Source organism: Taudactylus pleione, unplaced genomic scaffold, assembly GCF_031769625.1.
Source record: "Taudactylus pleione unplaced genomic scaffold, aTauple2 ptg000612l, whole genome shotgun sequence".
In the NCBI taxonomy this organism is placed as follows: Eukaryota; Metazoa; Chordata; class Amphibia; order Anura; family Myobatrachidae; genus Taudactylus; species Taudactylus pleione.
The window spans coordinates 1,631,582-1,643,903 of record NW_028285014.1 but is presented as its reverse complement, the minus strand read 5'-3'; the positions used below and the strand labels follow the sequence as shown (position 1 = coordinate 1,643,903).

Below are 12,322 nucleotides of genomic sequence, written 5' to 3'. Positions count from 1 at the left end.
GAATTTTAAAACTAATCATAGTGTCTTTATCATTTAAGAATAATTTAATTAATTTAAGTCTAATGTAGTTTAATCTTGATTGGAATGTAGATGGGAAAATCAATCAATTCTTAGGTCTTTAAAAGTTTCTATGCCCTTTAATTCATTCAATCATTGTGCTTCATATTGCTTAGAAATAAATGGGATCAAGATATCAATGTCTGGGAGAGGAAAGATTGAAAGACTGTGGATGTCCTGAGCATACTTCTCAATGTCAGTCATTTTGAGTGTAAAACATAACCAAAGAGCAAAAATATATTGTCGGAAGTGGGATTTGAACCTACGCCTCTTTACAGAGACCAGAATTCCCATTAACTGGAAGAGTAGAATCTTGAGTCTGGTGTCTTAGACCGCTCGGCCATCCTGACATGCACATCAGTATGTCCAAATCTGCTTCCTGTTAGGGTTTATCATTTTACTATTTATATTTTTGATTGTGATTTTGACAAATAATTTGGCCTTGTTGAAAAAGGGGTCATTAAATCAAGATCTTAGATTAATGCATTTCCTCTAAAAGCTGTTTCTTAAATAACATTATTTAGGAAAAATGGCTCAAGCTAAAGTGTTATCCTTCAAAATTACTGTTGCCACCCTTTACTAAGGTCTTCATCCTAGCAGAACAGATTAGTTTGTCTTAGAAGTAAATTGTATATCACGTTATATGTAAAGTCTAAGAGCCTTAAAATACTTTCGATGCCAATTATTCTTGTGTTTTATGTTTAGATTACTGAATACTAAAAGAATGTTGTGCAAACAATACTTATTCTTCAAAGGAAGAGATGTACAAGAACACGAGGACATGCACTGAAACTGGAGGGAGGTAGACTTAGAGGAAATTTGAAGAAAAATTACTTCACAGAAAGGGTAGTTGATAAATAGAAAAGCTTCCCATCCGATGTTGCTGAAGCTAAATGGTGAAACAATTTAAACACGCTTAGGATAGGCATAAGAATATCCTTAAGAGAAATGTAAGGAGCAAATAGGATTGAAGTTGCCAAAAGGATACATGAAAAGGAGCAGACTACGTGGGCCAAGTGGTTCTTATCTGCCATCAAATTCTGTTTCTATGTAAAACATTATTTCAACAGTCAATTTCTACATGAACTGAACTTTAGAATTTTAAAACTAATCATAGTGTCTTTATCATTTAAGAATAATTTAATTAATTTAAGTCTAATGTAATTTGATCTTGATTGGAATGTAGATGGGAAAATCGATCAATTCTTAGGTCTTTAACAGTTTCTATGCCCTTTAATTCATTCAATCATTGTACTTCATATTGCTTAGAAATAAATGGGATCAAGATATCAATGTCTGGGAGAGGAAAGATTGAAAGACTGTGGATGTCCTGAGCATACTTCTCAATGTCGGTCATTTTGAGTGTAAAACATAACCAAAGAGCAAGAAAATATTGTCAGAAGTGGAATTTGAACCCACGCCTCTTTACAGAGACCAGAATTCCCATTAACTGGAAGAGTAGAATCTTGAGTCTGGCGCCTTAGACTGCTCGGCCATCCTGACATGCACATCAGTATGTCCAAACCTGCTTCCTGTTAGGGTTTATCATTTTACTATTTATATTTTTGATTGTGATTTTGACAAATAATTTGGCCTTGTTGAAAAAGGGGTCATTAAATCAAGATCTTAGATTAATGCATTTCCTCTAAAAGCTGTTTCTTAAATAACATTATTTAGGAAAAATGGCTCAAGCTAAAGTGTTATCCTTCAAAATTACTGTTGCCACCCTTTACTAAGGTCTTCATCCTAGCAGAACAGATTAGTTTGTCTTAGAAGTAAATTGTATATCACGTTATATGTAAAGTCTAAGAGCCCTAAAATACTTTCGATGCCAATTATTCTTGTGTTTTATGTTTAGATTACTGAATACTAAAAGAATGTTGTGCAAACAATACTTATTCTTCAAAGGAAGAGATGTACAAGAACACGAAGACATGCACTGAAACTGGAGGGAGGTAGACTTAGAGGAAATTTGATGAAAAAATACTTCACAGAAAGGGTAGTTGATAAATAGAAAAGCCTCCCATCCGATGTTGTTGAAGCTAAACGGTGAAACAATTTAAATACGCTTGGGATAGGCATAATAATATCCTTAAAAGAAATGTAAGGAGCAAATAGAGTTGAAGTTGCCTAAAGGATACATGAAAAGGAGCAGACTACGTGGGCCAAGTGGTTCTTATCTGCCATCAAATTCTGTTTCTATGTAAAATATTATTTCAACCACCAATTTCTACATGAACTGAACTTTAGAATTTTAAAACTAATCATAGTGTCTTTATCATTTAAGAATAATTTAATTAATTTAAGTCTAATGTAGTTTAATCTTGATTGGAATGTAGATGGGAAAATCAATCAATTCTTAGGTCTTTAAAAGTTTCTATGCCCTTTAATTCATTCAATCATTGTGCTTCATATTGCTTAGAAATAAATGGGATCAAGATATCAATGTCTGGGAGAGGAAAGATTGAAAGACTGTGGATGTCCTGAGCATACTTCTCAATGTCAGTCATTTTGAGTGTAAAACATAACCAAAGAGCAAAAATATATTGTCGGAAGTGGTATTTGAACCTACGCCTCTTTACAGAGACCAGAATTCCCATTAACTGGAAGAGTAGAATCTTGAGTCTGGTGTCTTAGACCGCTCGGCCATCCTGACATGCACATCAGTATGTCCAAATCTGCTTCCTGTTAGGGTTTATCATTTTACTATTTATATTTTTGATTGTGATTTTGACAAATAATTTGGCCTTGTTGAAAAAGGGGTCATTAAATCAAGATCTTAGATTAATGCATTTCCTCTAAAAGCTGTTTCTTAAATAACATTATTTAGGAAAAATGGCTCAAGCTAAAGTGTTATCCTTCAAAATTACTGTTGCCACCCTTTACTAAGGTCTTCATCCTAGCAGAACAGATTAGTTTGTCTTAGAAGTAAATTGTATATCACGTTATATGTAAAGTCTAAGAGCCTTAAAATACTTTCGATGCCAATTATTCTTGTGTTTTATGTTTAGATTACTGAATACTAAAAGAATGTTGTGCAAACAATACTTATTCTTCAAAGGAAGAGATGTACAAGAACACGAGGACATGCACTGAAACTGGAGGGAGGTAGACTTAGAGGAAATTTGAAGAAAAATTACTTCACAGAAAGGGTAGTTGATAAATAGAAAAGCTTCCCATCCGATGTTGTTGAAGCTAAATGGTGAAACAATTTAAACACGCTTAGGATAGGCATAAGAATATCCTTAAGAGAAATGTAAGGAGCAAATAGGATTGAAGTTGCCAAAAGGATACATGAAAAGGAGCAGACTACGTGGGCCAAGTGGTTCTTATCTGCCATCAAATTCTGTTTCTATGTAAAACATTATTTCAACAGTCAATTTCTACATGAACTGAACTTTAGAATTTTAAAACTAATCATAGTGTCTTTATCATTTAAGAATAATTTAATTAATTTAAGTCTAATGTAATTTGATCTTGATTGGAATGTAGATGGGAAAATCGATCAATTCTTAGGTCTTTAACAGTTTCTATGCCCTTTAATTCATTCAATCATTGTACTTCATATTGCTTAGAAATAAATGGGATCAAGATATCAATGTCTGGGAGAGGAAAGATTGAAAGACTGTGGATGTCCTGAGCATACTTCTCAATGTCGGTCATTTTGAGTGTAAAACATAACCAAAGAGCAAGAAAATATTGTCAGAAGTGGGATTTGAACCCACGCCTCTTTACAGAGACCAGAATTCCCATTAACTGGAAGAGTAGAATCTTGAGCTGGTGCCTTAGACCGCTCGGCCATCCTGACATGCACATCAGTATGTCCAAACCTGCTTCCTGTTAGGGTTTATCATTTTACTATTTATATTTTTGATTGTGATTTTGACAAATAATTTGGCCTTGTTGAAAAAGGGGTCATTAAATCAAGATCTTAGATTAATGCATTTCCTCTAAAAGCTGTTTCTTAAATAACATTATTTAGGAAAAATGGCTCAAGCTAAAGTGTTATCCTTCAAAATTACTGTTGCCACCCTTTACTAAGGTCTTCATCCTAGCAGAACAGATTAGTTTGTCTTAGAAGTAAATTGTATATCACGTTATATGTAAAGTCTAAGAGCCTTAAAATACTTTCAATGCCAATTATTCTTGTGTTTTATGTTTAGATTACTGAATACTAAAAGAATGTTGTGCAAACAATACTTATTCTTCAAAGGAAGAGATGTACAAGAACACGAGGACATGCACTGAAACTGGAGGGAGGTAGACTTAGAGGAAATTTGATGAAAAAATACTTCACAGAAAGGGTAGTTGATAAATAGAAATGCCTCCCATCCGATGTTGTTGAAGCTAAACGGTGAAACAATTTAAATACGCTTGGGATAGGCATAATAATATCCTTAAAAGAAATGTAAGGAGCAAATAGAGTTGAAGTTGCCTAAAGGATACATGAAAAGGAGCAGACTACGTGGGCCAAGTGGTTCTTATCTGCCATCAAATTCTGTTTCTATGTAAAACATTATTTCAACCACCAATTTCTACATGAACTGAACTTTAGAATTTTAAAACTAATCATAGTGTCTTTATCATTTAAGAATAATTTAATTAATTTAATTCTAATGTAGTTTGATCTTGATTGGAATGTAGATGGGAAAATCGATCAATTCTTAGGTCTTTAAAAGTTTCTATGCCCTTTAATTCATTCAATCATTGTGCTTCATATTGCTTAGAAATAAATGGGATCAAGATATCAATGTCTGGGAGAGGAAAGATTGAAAGACTGTGGATGTCCTGAGCATACTTCTCAATGTCAGTCATTTTGAGTGTAAAACATAACCAAAGAGCAAAAATATATTGTGGGAAGTGGGATTTGAACCTACGCCTCTTTACAGAGACCAGAATTCCCATTAACTGGAAGAGTAGAATCTTGAGTCTGGTGTCTTAGACCGCTCGGCCATCCTGACAAGCACATCAGTATGTCCAAATCTGCTTCCTGTTAGGGTTTATCATTTTACTATTTATATTTTTGATTGTGATTTTGACAAATAATTTGGCCTTGTTGAAAAAGGGGTCATTAATTCAAGAACTTAGATTAATGCATTTCCTCTAAAAGCTGTTTCTTAAATAACATTATTTAGGAAAAATGGCTCAAGCTAAAGTGTTATCCTTCAAAATTACTGTTGCCACCCTTTACTAAGGTCTTCATCCTAGCAGAACAGATTAGTTTGTCTTAGAAGTAAATTGTATATCACGTTATATGTAAAGTCTAAGAGCCTTAAAATACTTTCGATGCCAATTTTTCTTGTGTTTTATGTTTAGATTACTGAATACTAAAAGAATGTTGTGCAAACAATACTTATTCTTCAAAGGAAGAGATGTACAAGAACACGAGGACATGCACTGAAACTGGAGGGAGGTAGACTTAGAGGAAATTTGAAGAAAAATTACTTCACAGAAAGGGTAGTTGATAAATAGAAAAGCTTCCCATCCGATGTTGCTGAAGCTAAATGGTGAAACAATTTAAACACGCTTAGGATAGGCATAAGAATATCCTTAAGAGAAATGTAAGGAGCAAATAGGATTGAAGTTGCCAAAAGGATACATGAAAAGGAGCAGACTACGTGGGCCAAGTGGTTCTTATCTGCCATCAAATTCTGTTTCTATGTAAAACATTATTTCAACAGTCAATTTCTACATGAACTGAACTTTAGAATTTTAAAACTAATCATAGTGTCTTTATCATTTAAGAATAATTTAATTAATTTAAGTCTAATGTAATTTGATCTTGATTGGAATGTAGATGGGAAAATCGATCAATTCTTAGGTCTTTAACAGTTTCTATGCCCTTTAATTCATTCAATCATTGTACTTCATATTGCTTAGAAATAAATGGGATCAAGATATCAATGTCTGGGAGAGGAAAGATTGAAAGACTGTGGATGTCCTGAGCATACTTCTCAATGTCGGTCATTTTGAGTGTAAAACATAACCAAAGAGCAAGAAAATATTGTCAGAAGTGGAATTTGAACCCACGCCTCTTTACAGAGACCAGAATTCCCATTAACTGGAAGAGTAGAATCTTGAGTCTGGCGCCTTAGACTGCTCGGCCATCCTGACATGCACATCAGTATGTCCAAACCTGCTTCCTGTTAGGGTTTATCATTTTACTATTTATATTTTTGATTGTGATTTTGACAAATAATTTGGCCTTGTTGAAAAAGGGGTCATTAAATCAAGATCTTAGATTAATGCATTTCCTCTAAAAGCTGTTTCTTAAATAACATTATTTAGGAAAAATGGCTCAAGCTAAAGTGTTATCCTTCAAAATTATTGTTGCCACCCTTTACTAAGGTCTTCATCCTAGCAGAACAGATTAGTTTGTCTTAGAAGTAAATTGTATATCACGTTATATGTAAAGTCTAAGAGCCCTAAAATACTTTCGATGCCAATTATTCTTGTGTTTTATGTTTAGATTACTGAATACTAAAAGAATGTTGTGCAAACAATACTTATTCTTCAAAGGAAGAGATATACAAGAACACGAGGACATGCACTGAAACTGGAGGGAGGTAGACTTAGAGGAAATTTGAAGAAAAATTACTTCACAGAAAGGGTAGTTGATAAATAGAAAAGCCTCCCATCCGATGTTGTTGAAGCTAAATGGTGAAACAATTTAAACACGCTTGGGATAGGCATAAGAATATCCTTAAGAGAAATGTAAGGAGCAAATAGGATTGAAGTTGCCAAAAGGATACATGAAAAGGAGCAGACTACGTGGGCCAAGTGGTTCTTATCTGCCATCAAATTCTGTTTCTATGTAAAACATTATTTCAACAGTCAATTTCTACATGAACTGAACTTTAGAATTTTAAAACTAATCATAGTGTCTTTATCATTTAAGAATAATTTAATTAATTTAAGTCTAATGTAATTTGATCTTGATTGGAATGTAGATGGGAAAATCGATCAATTCTTAGGTCTTTAAAAGTTTCTATGCCCTTTAATTCATTCAATCATTGTGCTTCATATTGCTTAGAAATTAATGGGATCAAGATATCAATGTCTGGGAGAGGAAAGATTGAAAGACTGTGGATGTCCTGAGCATACTTCTCAATGTCAGTCATTTTGAGTGTAAAACATAACCAAAGAGCAAAAATATATTGTCAGAAGTGGGATTTGAACCTACGCCTCTTTACAGAGACCAGAATTCCCATTAACTGGAAGAGTAGAATCTTGAGTCTGGTGTCTTAGACCGCTCGGCCATCCTGACAAGCACATCAGTATGTCTAAACCTGCTTCCTGTTAGGGTTTATCATTTTACTATTTATATTTTTGATTGTGATTTTGACAAATAATTTGGCCTTGTTGAAAAAGGGGTCATTAAATCAAGATCTTAGATTAATGCATTTCCTCTAAAAGCTGTTTCTTAAATAACATTATTTAGGAAAAATGGCTCAAGCTAAAGTGTTATCCTTCAAAATTACTGTTGCCACCCTTTACTAAGGTCTTCATCCTAGCAGAACAGATTAGTTTGTCTTAGAAGTAAATTGTATATCACGTTATATGTAAAGTCTAAGAGCCTTAAAATACTTTCGATGCCAATTATTCTTGTGTTTTATGTTTAGATTACTGAATACTAAAAGAATGTTGTGCAAACAATACTTATTCTTCAAAGGAAGAGATGTACAAGAACACGAGGACATGCACTGAAACTGGAGGGAGGTAGACTTAGAGGAAATTTGAAGAAAAATTACTTCACAGAAAGGGTAGTTGATAAATAGAAAAGCCTCCCATCCGATGTTGTTGAAGCTAAATGGTGAAACAATTTAAACACGCTTGGGATAGGCATAAGAATATCCTTAAGAGAAATGTAAGGAGCAAATAGGATTGAAGTTGCCTAAAGGATACATGAAAAGGAGCAGACTACGTGGGCCAAGTGGTTCTTATCTGCCATCAAATTCTGTTTCTATGTAATACATTATTTCAATAGCCAATTTCTACATGAACTGAACTTTAGAATTTTGAAACTAATCATAGTGTCTTTATCAATTAAGAATAATTTAATTAATTTAACTCTAATGTAAATTGATCTTGATTGGAATGTAGATGGGAAAATCGATCAATTCTTTGGTCTTTAAAAGTTTCTATGCCCTTTAATTCATTCAATCATTGTGCTTCATATTGCTTAGAAATAAATGGGATCAAGATATCATTGTCTGGGAGAGGAAAGATTGAAAGACTGTGGATGTCCTGAGCATACTTCTCAATGTCAGTAATTTTGAGTGTAAAACATAACCAAAGAGCAAAAATTTATTGTCAGAAGTGGGATTTGAACCTACGCCTCTTTACAGAGACCAGAATTCCCATTAACTGGAAGAGTAGAATCTTGAGTCTGATGTCTTAGACCGCTCGGCCATCCTGACAAGCACATCAGTATGTCCAAACCTGCTTCCTGTTAGGGTTTATCATTTTACTATTTATATTTTTGATTGTGATTTTGACAAATAATTTGGCCTTGTTGAAAAAGGGGTCATTAAATCAAGATCTTAGATTAATGCATTTCCTCTAAAAGCTGTTTCTTAAATAACATTATTTAGGAAAAATGGCTCAAGCTAAAGTGTTATCCTTCAAAATTACTGTTGCCACCCTTTACTAAGGTCTTCATCCTAGCAGAACAGATTAGTTTGTCTTAGAAGTAAATTGTATATCACGTTATATGTAAAGTCTAAGAGCCTTAAAATACTTTCGATGCCAATTATTCTTGTGTTTTATGTTTAGATAACTGAATACTAAAAGAATGTTGTGCAAACAATACTTATTCTTCAAAGGAAGAGATGTACAAGAACACGAGGACATGCACTTAAACTGGAGGGAGGTAGACTTAGAGGAAATTTGAAGAAAAATTACTTCACAGAAAGGGTAGTTGATAAATAGAAAAGCCTCCCATCCGATGTTGTTGAAGCTAAATGGTGAAACAATTTAAACACGCTTGGGATAGGCATAAGAATATCCTTTAGAGAAATGTAAGGAGCAAATAGGATTGAAGTTGCCTAAAGGATACATGAAAAGGAGCAGACTACATTGGCCAAGTGGTTCTTATCTGCATCAAATTCTGTTTCTATGTAATACATTATTTCAATAGCCAATTTCTATATGAACTGAACTTTAGAATTTTAAAACTAATCATAGTGTCTTTATCATTTAAGAATAATGTAATTAATTTAACTCTAATGTAATTTGATCTTGATTGGAATGCAGATGGGAAAATCGATCAATTCTTAGGTCTTTAAAAGTTTCTATGCCCTTTAATTCATTCAATCATTGTGCTTCATATTGCTGAGAAATAAATGGGATCAAGATATCAATGTCTGGGAGAGGAAAGATTGAAAGACTGTGGATGTCCTGAGCATACTTCTCAATGTCAGTCATTTTGAGTGTAAAACATAACCAAAGAGCAAAAATATATTGTCAGAAGTGGGATTTGAACCTACGCCTCTTTACAGAGACCAGAATTCCCATTAACTGGAAGAGTAGAATCTTGAGTCTGGTGTCTTAGACCGCTCGGCCATCCTGACAAGCACATCAGTATGTCTAAACCTGCTTCCTGTTAGGGTTTATCATTTTACTATTTATATTTTTGATTGTGATTTTGACAAATAATTTGGCCTTGTTGAAAAAGGGGTCATTAAATCAAGATCTTAGATTAATGCATTTCCTCTAAAAGCTGTTTCTTAAATAACATTATTTAGGAAAAATGGCTCAAGCTAAAGTGTTATCCTTCAAAATTACTGTTGCCACCCTTTACTAAGGTCTTCATCCTAGCAGAACCGATTAGTTTGTCTTAGAAGTAAATTGTATATCACGTTATATGTAAAGTCTAAGAGCCTTAAAATACTTTTGATGCCAATTATTCTTGTGTTTTATGTTTAGATTACTGAATACTAAAAGAATGTTGTGCAAACAATCCTTATTCTTCAAAGGAAGAGATGTACAAGAACACGAGGACATGCACTGAAACTGGAGGGAGGTAGACTTAGAGGAAATTTGAAGAAAAATTACTTCACAGAAAGGGTAGTTGATAAATAGAAAAGCCTCCCATCCGATGTTGTTGAAGCTAAATGGTGAAACAATTTAAACACGCTTGGGATAGGCATAAGAATATCCTTAAGAGAAATGTAAGGAGCAAATAGGATTGAAGTTGCCTAAAGGATACATGAAAAGGAGCAGACTACTTGGGCCAAGTGGTTCTTATCTGCCATCAAATTGTTTCTATTTAAAACATTATTTCAACAGTCAATTTCTACATGAACTGAACTTTAGAATTTTAAAACTAATCATAGTGTCTTTATCATTTAAGAATAATTTAATTAATTTAAGTCTAATGTAATTTGATCTTGATTGGAATGTAGATGGGAAAATCGATCAATTCTTAGGTCTTTAACAGTTTCTATGCCCTTTAATTCATTCAATCATTGTGCTTCATATTGCTTAGAAATAAATGGGATCAAGATATCAATGTCTGGGAGAGGAAAGATTGATAGACTGTGGATGTCCTGAGCATACTTCTCAATGTCGGTCATTTTGAGTGTAAAACATAACCAAAGAGCAAGAAAATATTGTCAGAAGTGGGATTTGAACCCACGCCTCTTTACAGAGACCAGAATTCCCATTAACTGGAAGAGTAGAATCTTGAGTCTGGCGCCTTAGACCGCTCGGCCATCCTGACATGCACATCAGTATGTCCAAACCTGCTTCCTGTTAGGGTTTATCATTTTACTATTTATATTTTTGATTGTGATTTTGACAAATAATTTGGCCTTGTTGAAACTGGGGTCATTAAATCAAGATCTTAGATTAATGCATTTCCTCTAAAAGCTGTTTCTTAAATAACATTATTTAGGAAAAATGGCTCAAGCTAAAGTGTTATCCTTCAAAATTACTGTTGCCACCCTTTACTAAGGTCTTCATCCTAGCAGAACAGATTAGTTTGTCTTAGAAGTAAATTGTATATCACGTTATATGTAAAGTCTAAGAGCCTTAAAATACTTTCAATGCCAATTATTCTTGTGTTTTATGTTTAGATTACTGAATACTAAAAGAATGTTGTGCAAACAATACTTATTCTTCAAAGGAAGAGATGTACAAGAACACGAGGACATGCACTGAAACTGGAGGGAGGTAGACTTAGAGGAAATTTGATGAAAAAATACTTCACAGAAAGGGTAGTTGATAAATAGAAAAGCCTCCCATCTGATGTTGTTGAAGCTAAACGGTGAAACAATTTAAATACGCTTGGGATAGGCATAATAATATCCTTAAAAGAAATGTAAGGAGCAAATAGAGTTGAAGTTGCCTAAAGGATACATGAAAAGGAGCAGACTACGTGGGCCAAGTGGTTCTTATCTGCCATCAAATTCTGTTTCTATGTAAAATATTATTTCAACCACCAATTTCTACATGAACTGAACTTTAGAATTTTAAAACTAATCATAGTGTCTTTATCATTTAAGAATAATTTAATTAATTTAAGTCTAATGTAGTTTAATCTTGATTGGAATGTAGATGGGAAAATCGATCAATTCTTAGGTCTTTAAAAGTTTCTATGCCCTTTAATTCATTCAATCATTGTGCTTCATATTGCTTAGAAATAAATGGGATCAAGATATCAATGTCTGGGAGAGGAAAGATTGAAAGACTGTGGATGTCCTGAGCATACTTCTCAATGTCAGTAATTTTGAGTGTAAAACATAACCAAAGAGCAAAAATTTATTGTCAGAAGTGGGATTTGAACCTACGCCTCTTTACAGAGACCAGAATTCCCATTAACTGGAAGAGTAGAATCTTGAGTCTGATGTCTTAGACCGCTCGGCCATCCTGACAAGCACATCAGTATGTCCAAACCTGCTTCCTGTTAGGGTTTATCATTTTACTATTTATATTTTTGATTGTGATTTTGACAAATAATTTGGCCTTGTTGAAAAAGGGGTCATTAAATCAAGATCTTAGATTAATGCATTTCCTCTAAAAGCTGTTTCTTAAATAACATTATTTAGGAAAAATGGCTCAAGCTAAAGTGTTATCCTTCAAAATTACTGTTGCCACCCTTTACTAAGGTCTTCATCCTAGCAGAACAGATTAGTTTGTCTTAGAAGTAAATTGTATATCACGTTATATGTAAAGTCTAAGAGCCTTAAAATACTTTCGATGCCAATTATTCTTGTGTTTTATGTTTAGATAACTGAATACTAAAAGAATGTTGTGCAAACAA

The 12,322-nt window shown here is 33.6% G+C and overlaps 1 non-coding gene across 1 annotated transcript; it reads right to left on the bottom strand.

Annotated features, from left to right (window-relative positions):
• Positions 1-10,671: 10,671 nt before the first annotated feature.
• On the bottom strand, positions 10,672-10,780 carry TRNAL-CAA (transfer RNA leucine (anticodon CAA)). The gene is made up of 2 exons: positions 10,743-10,780; positions 10,672-10,717 (listed from the first exon to the last, which is right to left on the bottom strand). It is a non-coding gene; the product is annotated as a tRNA-Leu (tRNA).
• Between the last annotated feature and the right edge of the window lie 1,542 nt (positions 10,781-12,322).